The sequence below is a fragment of the Hyla sarda genome, chromosome 2, assembly GCF_029499605.1.
Source record: "Hyla sarda isolate aHylSar1 chromosome 2, aHylSar1.hap1, whole genome shotgun sequence".
NCBI lineage: Eukaryota > Metazoa > Chordata > Amphibia > Anura > Hylidae > Hyla > Hyla sarda.
This window is the reverse complement of record NC_079190.1, coordinates 221076963-221090006: the sequence shown is the minus strand read 5'-3', so window position 1 is coordinate 221090006 and position 13044 is coordinate 221076963.

The following is a 13044-nucleotide window of genomic DNA, read 5'->3' as shown; positions in this document are numbered from 1 at the left end:
TACCAAAAGCAGTACAATTTTTTTTTACTGAATTTCACATCTCCCTCCGCCCATTTCACATCTCCCCCGTCACATTCCCCTCTCCCTTGTCACATCCCCCGTCACATTCTCCCCCCTCCTTGTCACATTCTCCCCCCTCCTTGTCACATTCTTCCCCCCTCCTTGTCACATTCTTCCCCCCTTGTCACATTCTTCCCCCCTTGTCATATTCTCCCCCTTCATGTTACATTCCCCTCCCCCTGTCACATCCCCCCCCCCCTTGTCACATCCCCCCTTCATGTCACATTCCCCTCCCCCCTGTCACATTCCCCCCCTGTCACATTCCCCCCTTGGCACATTCCCCCCTGTCACATTCTCCCCCCCCCCCCCCCCCTTGTCACCTTGTCCTGCAGCAAATACACTAGGTTTGCCGGCAGATTTCAAACCTAGTGTATTTGCTGCAGAACAAGCCCTTTCCCCTTCAGCCAATCACAGGCTTTACACCACTGCGGCCTGTGATTGGCTGAAAAGTGAAAGGTCCTAGAAGATGAATAGTGAAGAGAGGACACCCCGGACCGCACGGAGGGGAACGGCATCTGCAGGGACCGGGACTAGGTGAGCAAAATTTTTTTTTATTTTACTACTTCTTTCTTTTACACTTAGCTCAGTGTTTTTCTACCAGGGGGCCTCCAGCTGTTGTGAAACTACTACTCCCAGCATGCCCGGACAGCCTTTGGCTGTTCGGGCATGCTGAGAGTTGTAGTTTTGCAACAGCTGGAGGCCCCCTGGTAGGGAAACACTGACTTTTAGTATTTTTCTTTACCTGCTCTGGCCGGCCCCCGCAACGGGAGCCGACCAGAGCAGATAATCGCATGTTTTCCCGGGGGGCCACATCGCTATATCGCATTGCTTTTGCGATATATCGTGCAGCCCGGCCGGGAACTCTGTAATTCTACCCCGAGCGTGACTCGGGGTTACCGATCCTGGCAGGGAAAATTAACCCCGAGTCACGCTCGGGATTACCGCTCAGGAGGTTAAAGTGTACCTGTCAAGAGATGTAAAAAAAAATTAAAAAATGTTCCAGGCTTACACTTTAACTGATGTTGATCCTGTCTATGTACTTACATTTTGGTCTTCACCTTTTTAATGGCTCCTAATTTCCTTGTTTATGTTGCTCATACTGCATGCAGTTCACTGAGGACAACAGGGCATTCTCATGGGCAGCATGATGCTTGCCCTCACATCTCATGTAACAACTTTCTCAGAGCTGACAAGTGGACAAGTGCTCTGAGCACTGAGGCTCTGCGACACGCCCCTGGCTCAAAAAGCAGGCTTATTTGGTCAGGATAGTGTTAATGTTTCCAGCCAATAGTCTTCCGGGTGGGGTTATTTAGACCCCAGGTCTGCCGGTATTCCTTCCTGCTAATTGTACTATGTTTCACATAGCACCCTTGTCAGTGTCTGTCACATGTATCCTGAGTTCGGTCATGGCTTCTTATCCTGTATTCGTGTATCTTGATTTTAGGTTTGTTATGTTTGTACTTTGCTCGAGGTTTTAGTGTTATGCTTCGTATATATTTAGTGTTCCTTGGTTAGACCTGTGTTCAGATTGTATTCTGTTATCAGTCCTGTTTGGTTCTTGGAGTCTGTTTAGACTAATTTTGTTCTCAGTCCAGTGTTCTGTATTTTGTATTCCTGTTTAAAATCTTGACCCGTATTCCTCCATATTAGGGAGTTTGGCTTTTGAAGTTTTTCTTGTATCTGTCTAGTGTGTATTGTGTTCAAGTAATCCTGACCTGTATGATGTCTGATATCAGTTAACCCATTCATCCCCTGCATATCTATCTGGTCCTGTTTAGCTGTTTTATATTTATCCTGTTATCCAGTCTTGTTCATATTACCATATCTACTGTTTATCTTGTCTTTGGTTCCTGAACTGATTGTCAGTATGATATATCTTGCCTTGATATTTCTGTTTGTTGGTTATTGTGTTAAACCCTTGTGTTCTTAACGTATACTCTGACCTTGTACAGTATCTATTTATTATTTGAACTCTGATGCTCCAACTGGCTCCTAGTTGTGATTCACTGCTATGGTGTCTTTACAAGTAGGTAGGGAAAGCGGCTTTAGGAAAAGTTAGGGTGCACTTCTTCCCTGCCCTACGTGATGTGATCATGACAACTCCTCGCAATGCAAGCAGAAAGGATATTATTATTATTATTATTAACCGAATGCCAAAAGAATAGTTCAAACTCCTATACTGGTCTACTATGAAATAAATCAGCACAAAATGATGGACATAAACTTGACATTGTGTAAAATGGTTGGGCATTTAATTTAAAGGCTTTGTCTGTTCCTTACAATTCTTTTTGTTAGATGAATATAGATTATAAGATGAATATAGATTATAAGATAAATATAGATTTTTTTTCACTGATTGAATCTTGAGTGATTTGCTGTAATCTACAGCAGAAAGTGTTCAATTTCCCTGCAGTGCCTTGACAGGGGAAATTAAGCATTGCATGCTGCCTTTTAAATTCATTGGGCAACCCACGTAATAGAAGCATGAGAGATGTTGTCAAGGTGTTTTCAAAATTTGCACAAATGGATACAATGCATAATATGACATAGTATGCTTAAAATATTAAGAGGAAAAAATATTATTTAAGGTTAGTTCAGTATCCTAAATAAATGCATAACACATGTAAAACATATATTCATTTTCTCTTTTTCAGGAAGAATTGCTGAATAATGACCAAATACCTGCTGATTGTGTTTGTCGGTGTGGTATTCCTCACATCCCTAGTGGTTCTCTGCACATGCTTCAGAATTCACATCAGACGTAAATATTTAAATTATCATATTTCATTTAGCATTTCTATTCAACATTTACTGGTACCCACTGGCACTTTTGGTTAGTTTGATAGTGTGCCTTTTTTTTGTGAATAAACCTGAAAAAGTGACTAGTGTTTGTATTTTGCATGTAAAATGTTCAAGAGATGATTTTTGATGTTTTTTTTTAATGTATGCAGATCATACGACCAGAAAACATTTCACACCTACAAAAATGTAAGTTACATCTCTAACTTTTTCTGATTTGTTCTTTAGTTTTGTGCAGGGACACCATGGCCCAGGTTTATCAAACTGTGAGAGAGAAAAAGTGGAGTGATTTTCCCACAGCAGCCAATTACAGCTCAGCTTTCACTTTACCTCAGCTCCTTAGCTGAGCTGTGATTGGTTTCTGTGGGAAAACCCCTCTATTTTTTCTCTCACACATAAATCTGGGTCATAGTGTAAATGTAATGGGATGATAAGTTCATGCTCTCAGGAATAAGGAAAAAAATAAATATTGAAACATGCAAAACAATAAGAATACCACCTTTTCATAGACTGGTACATTATCAAAACCTGTCCAGAGGAAAAGTTGGCCAGTTTCCCATAGCAACCAATCAGATCGCTTCTTTCATTTTTCAGAGGCCTTTTCAATAATGAAAGAAGCGATCTGATTGGTTGCTATGGGCAACTCAGCAACTTTTCCTCTGGACAGGTTTTGATAAATCTCCCCCATATGTTTTATAAAATGCACAGGCAATTCATTTTTACCTTACATTCCTGGAGGTCATGGGTTTTATGCATGTAAAAAAAACAAAAAAAACATAAATGATATTACATTTAGCTACACAGACAAGAAGAAGGCAGTATCAATATAAGCGTCACTGCATCAGTTCTCTGTGGTGTTGTTACATCAATAGAATATTATTTAGTGTGAATTCGGGTAGAAAACAGACATGGTGCACATCTACAATCTTGAATAATGATCTGATTGCTTCTCAGCATAATATCAAAAACTAACAGGTTGCTAGTATACATTTTTGATCAAAAAGTACAAGCCCACTCGCCACGTCAAGGCCACCTATCCAGAGTGGGTCCCTAACGTCCCTAGCATAAAATGGCGCAGCACCAGGCGGCGACCACCACCGCCGCGACGCCAATGCCCACAGGGGGGAACGACCCACTGGCAGAGCAGCCCCAATGCCACTCAAACCAGTCCATGGGCCGCACCCCCCCGCAGACACGGCGCCACGGCAGCAACGGACACCGCACAGCACCACATCAGTGTGAACAAGGTGTAATAGCTCACTTACCATGCTCTCCCAGTCAGACTGGGAGGCAGCTAGGAAAGAAATGGCCCATGTGCAGCTAACTACTGCTTATATAGGGTTGGGCTGAGGGGGTGGGGAAGAGTGCAGCACATGTTAAAACAAAGAAAGGGACGTTAGGGACCCACTCTTAATAGGTGGCCTTGACGTGGCGAGTGGGCTTGTACTTTTTGATCAAAAATGTATACTAACAACCTGTTAGTTTTTGATATTATGCTGAGAAGCAATCAGATCATTATACAAGATTGTAGATGTGCACCATGTCTGTTTTTCTACCCGAATTCACACTGTGATTTCTATCCCCTCTTTTTTTTTTGTTTGAACATGTTGTCTGCACTCTTTCCCACCCCCTCAGCCCAACCCTATATAAGTAGTAGTTAGCTACACATGGGTCATTTCTTTCCTAGCTGCCTCCCAGTCTGACTGGGAGAGCATGGTAAGTGAGCTATTACACCTTGTTCACACTGGTGTGGTGCTGTGCGGTGTCCGTTACTGCCGTGGCGCCGTGTCTGCGGGGGGGGTGCGGCCCATAGACTGGTTTGAGTGGCATTGGGGCCGCTCTGCCGGTGGGTCGTTCCCCCCCCTGTGGGCATTGGTGTCGCAGCGGTGGTGGTCGCCGCTCGGTGCTGCGCCATTTTATGCTAGGGACGTTAGGGACCCACTCTTAATAGGTGGCCTTGACGTGGCGAGTGGGCTTGTACTTTTTGATCAAAAATGTATACTAACAACCTGTTAGTTTTTGATATTATGCTGAGAAGCAATCAGATCATTATACAAGATTGTAGATGTGCACCATGTCTGTTTTTCTACCCGAATTCAGAATATTATTTAGTGCTGGCGTTTTCCTAACATTCCATGTCTGATTTTCATAAATTTTAAAATCATCAAAACATAACAAAAACAAAACAATTCTGTCAATTCAATTCAAATTTAAATCTTTTTTTAAGTAAAAAAAAGTAATTATGGCTTTAAGAAAGATATTTAAACTTTTAGATCATTTCAATAGAGCAATTTTGCCTGTTTCTAAAGTGGGCCATACACATAAAAGTCATCCCAACTTGCTTTTTTTAAATGTATATAGGACCTCACCAGAATGTTTTGTATTACTATAAAATTGGATGAAATATGTATAAAGGTAAATGACTGAAAATTATTTAAACTGTTTATTTAAAAATATATCACACATTCCCTTTATTTATAGTGTTAAGGAACAAGAAACCCAAAAGTCAAGTAAGTTGTTTTAACTTGGTGGCATAGATGTGATCAGATGGCTATTTTCACATATGAAGTCCATATTACAAAATATACATTAGTTAAGCATAACATTAAAGGGAATCTGTCATCAGTATTACCCACACTAACCTGTTGGTACAGGGTTATAGAGCAGGTGATACCTATGAAAATCCTACTTATTGATCTTCTGTCCATGGCTTCATTATCTGATAATCTCTAGTCTTCTGGATATGGTAATGAACCTGCTCTGTGCATGGTGTGCGGTGACATCCTAAATTCTGAAGGTCTGTGCGCGCTGGCTCCTTTATTGTAAGGCCACCTCCCTCTGTGCTGAGCCTGCTATGCTACAGAATGGAGCTCCACTCTGCAGCATAATGGCTCACCTCCGCATGTTCAATAGCTGCGACCACAGTCGTTATGCTAAAGAGTGGAGCTCCATTCTGCAACACAGCAGGCTCAGCACATACTGAGGTGGCGTTACAATAAAGAAGCCAGCGCGCACAGCATGGAATTCACAGAGACCTCTGAAGGTGTCCTGTGGTATTTGGCACCAAAATAGTAGCAGCAGATCCCAGTTGTTTTATTAGATTGAGATCTACAGAATTTGGACAGGTCAACACCTTGAGGCCTTGGTTTCTCAAACCAATCCTAAACAACTTTTGTTGAAGGATAGGATGCTTTATCCTCTTGCCATGAGAGTATACCATTATCATGAATGGGTGTATGTAGATAAGACTTCTCACACCACTTTAGAGTTGAATCAAGGTAATTTTTATTTGCAATCCAAAAATTATTTTAATGACGTTTTGGTCCACACTGGACCTTCAAATAAAAATTACCCTGATTCAACTCTAAAGTGGTGTGCGAAGTCTTATCTACATAGTTGTTTAAGGATTGGGATTCCTACGCCTGCACCCACAACTTCATTTGAGAGTGACATATTTCTACTTGACATGCATGGGTGTAGCCAGAACATTCCCCAAACTTGACTTCAGAGATCTCTTCCTACATGATTGGTACATGACTGCTTAGTGCAGTTACTGTTTGCAGCATCACATGTTCAATACAGACTTCTGGCTGGGAGAAACTGGAGCAGCAGCAGGCTGGATACAGTTTTATTATGAACCCAATTTCCTGCCTATATGCATTTTTAAAGGGCATAGGGAGAATTTGTGGTATAATAGCTGTTCTTTGGGATAGTACCTGTCGAGCTAACTTTCACTGCCCTGTGTCTGATTCATCCGTTATCTTACCTTGGACTATATTTGGTAGATTTTAACCACTGTATACTGGGAACTCCCCACAAGACCTTTTACTTTGGAGATGCTCTGACCAGATTTATAAATATTGTCTTGAAGAGTACCTGTTACAAGATAAAAAAAAAAATATATAAAAAAACTGCTCCAGCTTATACTTTAAAGGGGTACTCGGGGCCCTGAGACAACTTATCCCTGCGGGTGTCCCGCTGCTGGGGACCCCTGCAATGTTGTATTCGCCACCCACCTGTTCTAAGCTGCACACCGCGGGGTCCCCAGCGGCAGGACCCCCACGGTAAGACATCTTATCCCCTTCTAATTCTATGGCTTCTAATTCCCTTGCTTATATTGCTCACACTGCATGCAGTTCATTCAGAAGGAGGAGGGGCGTTCCCTTGGTTGCCCTGATATCTCATGAATTTCCGCCCTCACTCTTCAGAGCTGACTACGAGCTATTCTGTGCACTGAGGCTCTGTGACGCACCCCTGATTCACAAAGCAGGCTGACTGACAAGCCAGGAGGCATGTCCAACCCGCACCTCCTGTATTTGGTCTCAGCACACAGGAAACAGCTGCAGAGACAAGGCAGTTTTGGACAGTGGAGGGACCCTCGTGGTAAAAAGTGTAGAGCATTTTTTCACCAATGTATATCATATACAAACATTGTAATTACATTATTAAAAAAAATGCTATATAGGAGAAAACTAGAACAGACAAGCAGAAACTGTTCCAAATGTATCACAGTGGTGCACCCAGTATGATATATTTGTCACAACCCAACCTCTTAGCTAGCGTTCTGTGCAAAATAAAATAGTGTGTGACATTAACAAATGTGATGCTTTTTAGACCCTTCTTAACAATGCCTCTATTCTCTTTGTCAAAGAACAAAAAAAAACCTGAGTGAAAAGAACTGACACAAGTGTGAATAGAGCCAAATCAGGGCAAAGTGGAGTACCTTTAACAAGAGAAAGAGAGAATACTATAAGGGTAGGGTCACATGTAGCACATCCACAGCCGCTTTCCCACAGCTGAAAATCTGCAAGCAGATTATGTTGCTAGCTACTGAAGCCAATGGGTTCCACTTGCAAATCTACACCAGAAAATCTGCAACCTGCGGATGCGTTATGTGTGACCCTACCCTAACTATGAACAAAACCTGTGATAAATAAGCATACTGAATATGTTCCAATATATACTGTGAAGAATATATCAACTATTTTGTTTCTCTTATTGAATTGAATAGCTAGAAGGGTAGAAATCAAAAACGAAGACCAAACAACGTAAGTTCTTTTTATATTGTATACCTTTTTAACAGATCTGTATGGACTGAAGCTGCCCTAATTTTTTAATTTTAAATAAATAATCACAGAAAACTTCAGACCTTAGTTAAAGGGGTACTCCCCTGAAAAACTTTTTTTTTTTTTTTAATCAACTGGTGCCAGAAAGTTAAACAGATTTGTAAATGACTTCTATTTAAAAATCTTAATCCTTCCAGTACTTATAAGCTGCTGTATAATACAGAGGAAGTTCTTTTCTTTTTGAATTTCCTTTCTGTCTGACCACAATGCTCTCTGCTGACACCTCTGTCCATTTTAGGAACTGTCCGGAGCAAGATAGGTTTGCTATGGGAATTTGCTCCAACTCTGGACAGTTCCTAAAATAGACAGAGGTGTCAGCAGAGAACACTGTGGTCAGACAGAAAGGTCTTAAAAAAGAAAAGAACTGTCTCTGGAACATACAGCAGCTGATAAGTACTGGAAGGTTTAAGATTTTTAAATATAAGTCATTTACAAATCTGTTTAACTTTCTGGCGCCAGTCGATTAAAAAAAATGTTTTCCAGTGGAGTACCCCTTTAAAGGGGTTATCCTTGTTTATTAGTTGCTGGGCTATCCTGAAGATTACATCAGCTGTATGAAGGGGCCTTCATTCACACAAGCACTACAGCCTCTCCAGTGTTCAGGGCTGCCATCAGGATTTTCGGGGCCCCTTACACGGCTCGAGGTGTGCCCCCCCCCCCCCCGCCATGGCCTGCCCCCGAATTCGCCCCCAATTTTCTAATTATATATTTTTAATTAGATTATAGCAGAGTGGAGTGCAGTAAAGCACAACCCTGCAAAGTATTGCACTGCACTGCACTCTGCTATAATTTAGTCTCCACAGAACCTGCCATAGCAGCCAGACAGACATTTTAGGCTCTTTTCTCCAGCACAATGCCCCCTCTTTACAAACTCCCCATGTGTAATACCCCAATACATAGTGCCCTTTTTGTGCCCCCTTATTTAATTTAAGGCCCCCTGTGCCCCCCAATATAGTTATAGGCCCTTCTAAATTCTGTCCAATCTCATGAATTTACCACAGGTGACTCCAATCAATATGTGGAAAAATCTCAGAGATAATCAAGAGAAATGGTAGAAAGGGGTCTGAATACTTATATCCATTTGAAATTTTATTTTAAAAATTTTAATACATTTACAAAAGTTTCTAAAATGCTGCTTTCACATTCTTATTTTGGATTATTGAGTACAGCAAAATGTGAAAAAAATAAGGGTCTGAAAACTTCCAGAATGAATTGCATAAATATTTTTTACACTTTCATAATGGTTCTTAAAGACTGTTTCAAATTATTTAGCAAACCACAGAGGTTTTATGCACCCTTCATGTTTCAAATTCATGACCTAGTTTTATATATGTTATACAACTAATTTAATGCTCATTATAATTCTCAATACAGAAACAATCCGGAGCCTTTAAACATATACAGTGAGTATGAGTTTTGAATAGCAGTAACATAAGTTACACATTGTTACCTGGGGACATATAAGGGGGGAATTTATGAAGCTAGTATGTCTTTAAAGGGTTACTCCGCTCCCCAGCGTCCAGAACATTGAGTTCCTGAACGCTGTGTGTGGGCTTCCGTGTTCATGCCCACCCCCTCATGACGTCACGCCCCGTCATGTGACGTTGCGCCCCGCCCTCTCAATGCAAGTCTATGGGAGGGGGCGTGACGGCCGTCGCGACCCCTTCCCATAGACTTTCATTGAGGGGGCGGGACGTGACGTCACGAGGGGGCAGGCGTGAACATGGAAGCTCGCACACAGCGTTCAGGAGCTCAATGTGAACATTGAGTTCCTGAACACTGGGGAGCGGAGTAACCCTTTAAAAAGTCACACATTTTTGGGCAAACCCTCGATTTTTACAAATATTTTTGACTTTTCAATAAATTATGCTGCCCTCACTACTTAATCAAATGGAGGAGGGGGCTTAGTGCAGTGGGGGTGTGGCCTCTTGACCATTCCAAATGTATTAAAATTTATGCTAGTGCATTACTGTAGATGAAATCCACACTAGCTCAAAGCTAGCATAGATTTTAAAGCGTGGTGCGTGAATAGCCATGGCAGCTATATTAAGAGGCACACACCTCGTAATAAATCTGTTGAACGTGACGTCAGCAGAATTTTACTGAAGTCGGTAAATTCCCCCATAGCTGCTTATTGACTATTAATCAACTGACTAATTAGTTTCATTGTAATGAATATGTAATGAATCTGCCTACTTGCCCATCCACCCTAAATGATGGATCGACAACTTGGAGCCGGTCCCTTCCTGTGCTAAAGTGCATTGGCGTCAAAACAAACAGAACTGTACATGTCAGGGACAAGTCAGTAACATAACGGAAATACAATAACCAGAACAGATAACCAACAACCAGATATATAAATACAAACACCAGATATAGCATACTAGCATACAGTTCAGAAACCGGAATCAAGATTAACATCAGATGTGAATATATGAACAAGACTAGATAAAGGGTACGTTCACACATACAGGATTTGTAACTGCAGATTAGAAGTTTATCCTGCGCATCAAAATCTGCGTACGTGTGAAAGTACCCATAAGGATAAGTTTACAGCAGACAAAACCAGGAGATGCAGCGGATGAACAGGTTAACTGAATGTCAGAACACTAAACACAAGCACAAGGCTCAGGAATTCTATCCTTGGAGTAGAAGGAATATACAAGTTCAAAACAGGACTGACAAAATGCACAGTGTGAATACGGACTAAGATATATCAAGGTAAACGCAGAATGAACATACACAAATACTAAAACCTGACAATAAACTAAAACAAAGCAGTATAAAATCTATATATCAAACAGGACAGATAACAATGGTTAAAATGCAGGACGTGAGCTCAAACAAAGCTAAAATGATGCCAGAATACAGGTCTAATTACCAGCAGAAAGTTCCAGCAGAGCTCGGGTTTTAATAACCACACCTGAGATGCCATAGGCTGAGAGCATTAACTCTTCCCAAACCATGGAGAATTAGCACAGAAACTGTTCAGACACCAAACGAATATCTGAGCAGGACCTAAAACAGAAAAATGCAAAAACACAGAAACGAACATTACAATATAAATAAAAGACCATCAGAAAAGCTACACTCTAATGGGTTTCTTATCAGCTTGTTTTCCTTTCCTGAGGAAACTTCTCAGGTGATTTATGACCAAATCAAAAATCAACATTTGACATAGCAAATGCAATTTTCAATTTATGTGTCTGTATAGAATCACATTCTTAAATGAAAACACTATGCAATGCAGATACGTAATATATGAAGCAACTAGTCAACTGAAATCTGTCTATAGCTGTCTACAGCTGCTGCACAGGGGCTATGCAGTATTACATACTTGCTATTGAAATAAATGGGTTGTCTGTGTAATAAATGGATGTTGAATGTCCTGTACAGTAAGACATTCACAGAGATGTCCACTCTAGTCAATAGATAAGAATCTTCAAGAGGGAAACTCAGAATTCCCTTGCAGGGTTTTAAATATGGGTTTTCTAAACTTGACTTGATGAAAAAAAAAAAAAAAAGTACATACATAATAAAATAAGGCTCCTTTCACACTATACTATTGCTCCGTTGCAAACGGATGTTAATGTCTCTTTTTTTTTCTACTTTGGCTGCCATTAACGTCCGTTATTGTAACCAGTGCTGTGGAGTCAGAGTCGAGGAGTCGGACAAAATTTTGGGTACCTGGAGTCGGAGTCGGCAAACAATGCACCGACTTCAACTCCTACTAAATTTAGATTGGAATAAAAAAAAAAAGCAAGTTTAAATGTCCCAATTCACAAAAAGTTATAATTAATGACTTCTCTACTGTAAGAATAAAGACCAATGCATGCAGTGCCTCACGTAACCGCAAAACAAACACGTTATGTGACCGTGAAGAAGCATGCTTTTCATGCGCTTCACTATATGGCACACAACGCACAATTAGGAGCGGCAATACTTATACTTTCCATAGTGTTGTGTTCTGCTGTTACAGGGAACCCATGGGTAACCTAGCCTCTCACTGATAAGGGATTAAATATATAAATATATATTTCTTGCAGGACTAGAGACCCTTGTATAAGGGAAGGGAATGGAGGGTCAATAGTTCAAGACTGAAGCTGTAAACCATTGGAAAAACTGCTGCCATTCAGCTAAGGCTATAAAAATGTGTAAACTCCGATTGTTAGCTTAAAGTTTTAATATGACTATGGGATTCTACTAGGTAAATCATGTTTTATAATAAATGCCCCTTCCTGGATCCTCCCACTGCCCTATCTTCAGCAGCAGATCAGCACACAAAAAGGAGAAGACAGCAGCCTCTGCCCAACTACCTCTCTCTGCTCGAAGAGCTTAGAAGAACTTGGTGGAACAGCTTCTTGGATTCAAATGTAAATGTTTATAAATACATTTGCATATAAATAAAGAGGAGTCGGAGTTGAGGAGTCAGAAGTGCAAAAAACTGCGGAGTCGGAACATTTATCTACCAACTCAACAGCCCTGATTGTAACGGAGCAAAACGGATATTATAACAGGTGAAGAAGAGCCATTCACTTGAATAGGATTCCTCTAACGTCCGTTATAAGTCCCGTTATGATAGCAGGAAAAAAAGACGTGACATGCACAAATTTTTCTCCCGCCATCTTCCTAACGGCCAGAACACTGATGGGCACAAATGTAAGTGTGAAAGGAGCCTAAGATGTAAAAACTATAGGTGGAGATATACTAAGACCAATATTTCATGTTATGTACAATCCCAATCCACCATAGAAGAAAAACAGCACTCACTAGTTTTCTGAACTATTCTTCTTTTTTATTGCAAGATACTTACATGCAGGGGGTATATACAAAGAACAAGAGGCAATGTCTGTTTTGTGCTGAGCACTTCTTCTGGCCTCAAGCACATATCATGATGCCCAGGACATGGAAACTCAGCATCATGGAAACATAACAATAAGACCACAACATTATTGCAGTGTATCCTTCTCTTCACATGTCAAATTTTATCAATTATTATTATTTTTATATTTTTTAGGAGTTAGATAATATAAATGTCATTAATGTGTGAACTAACTCC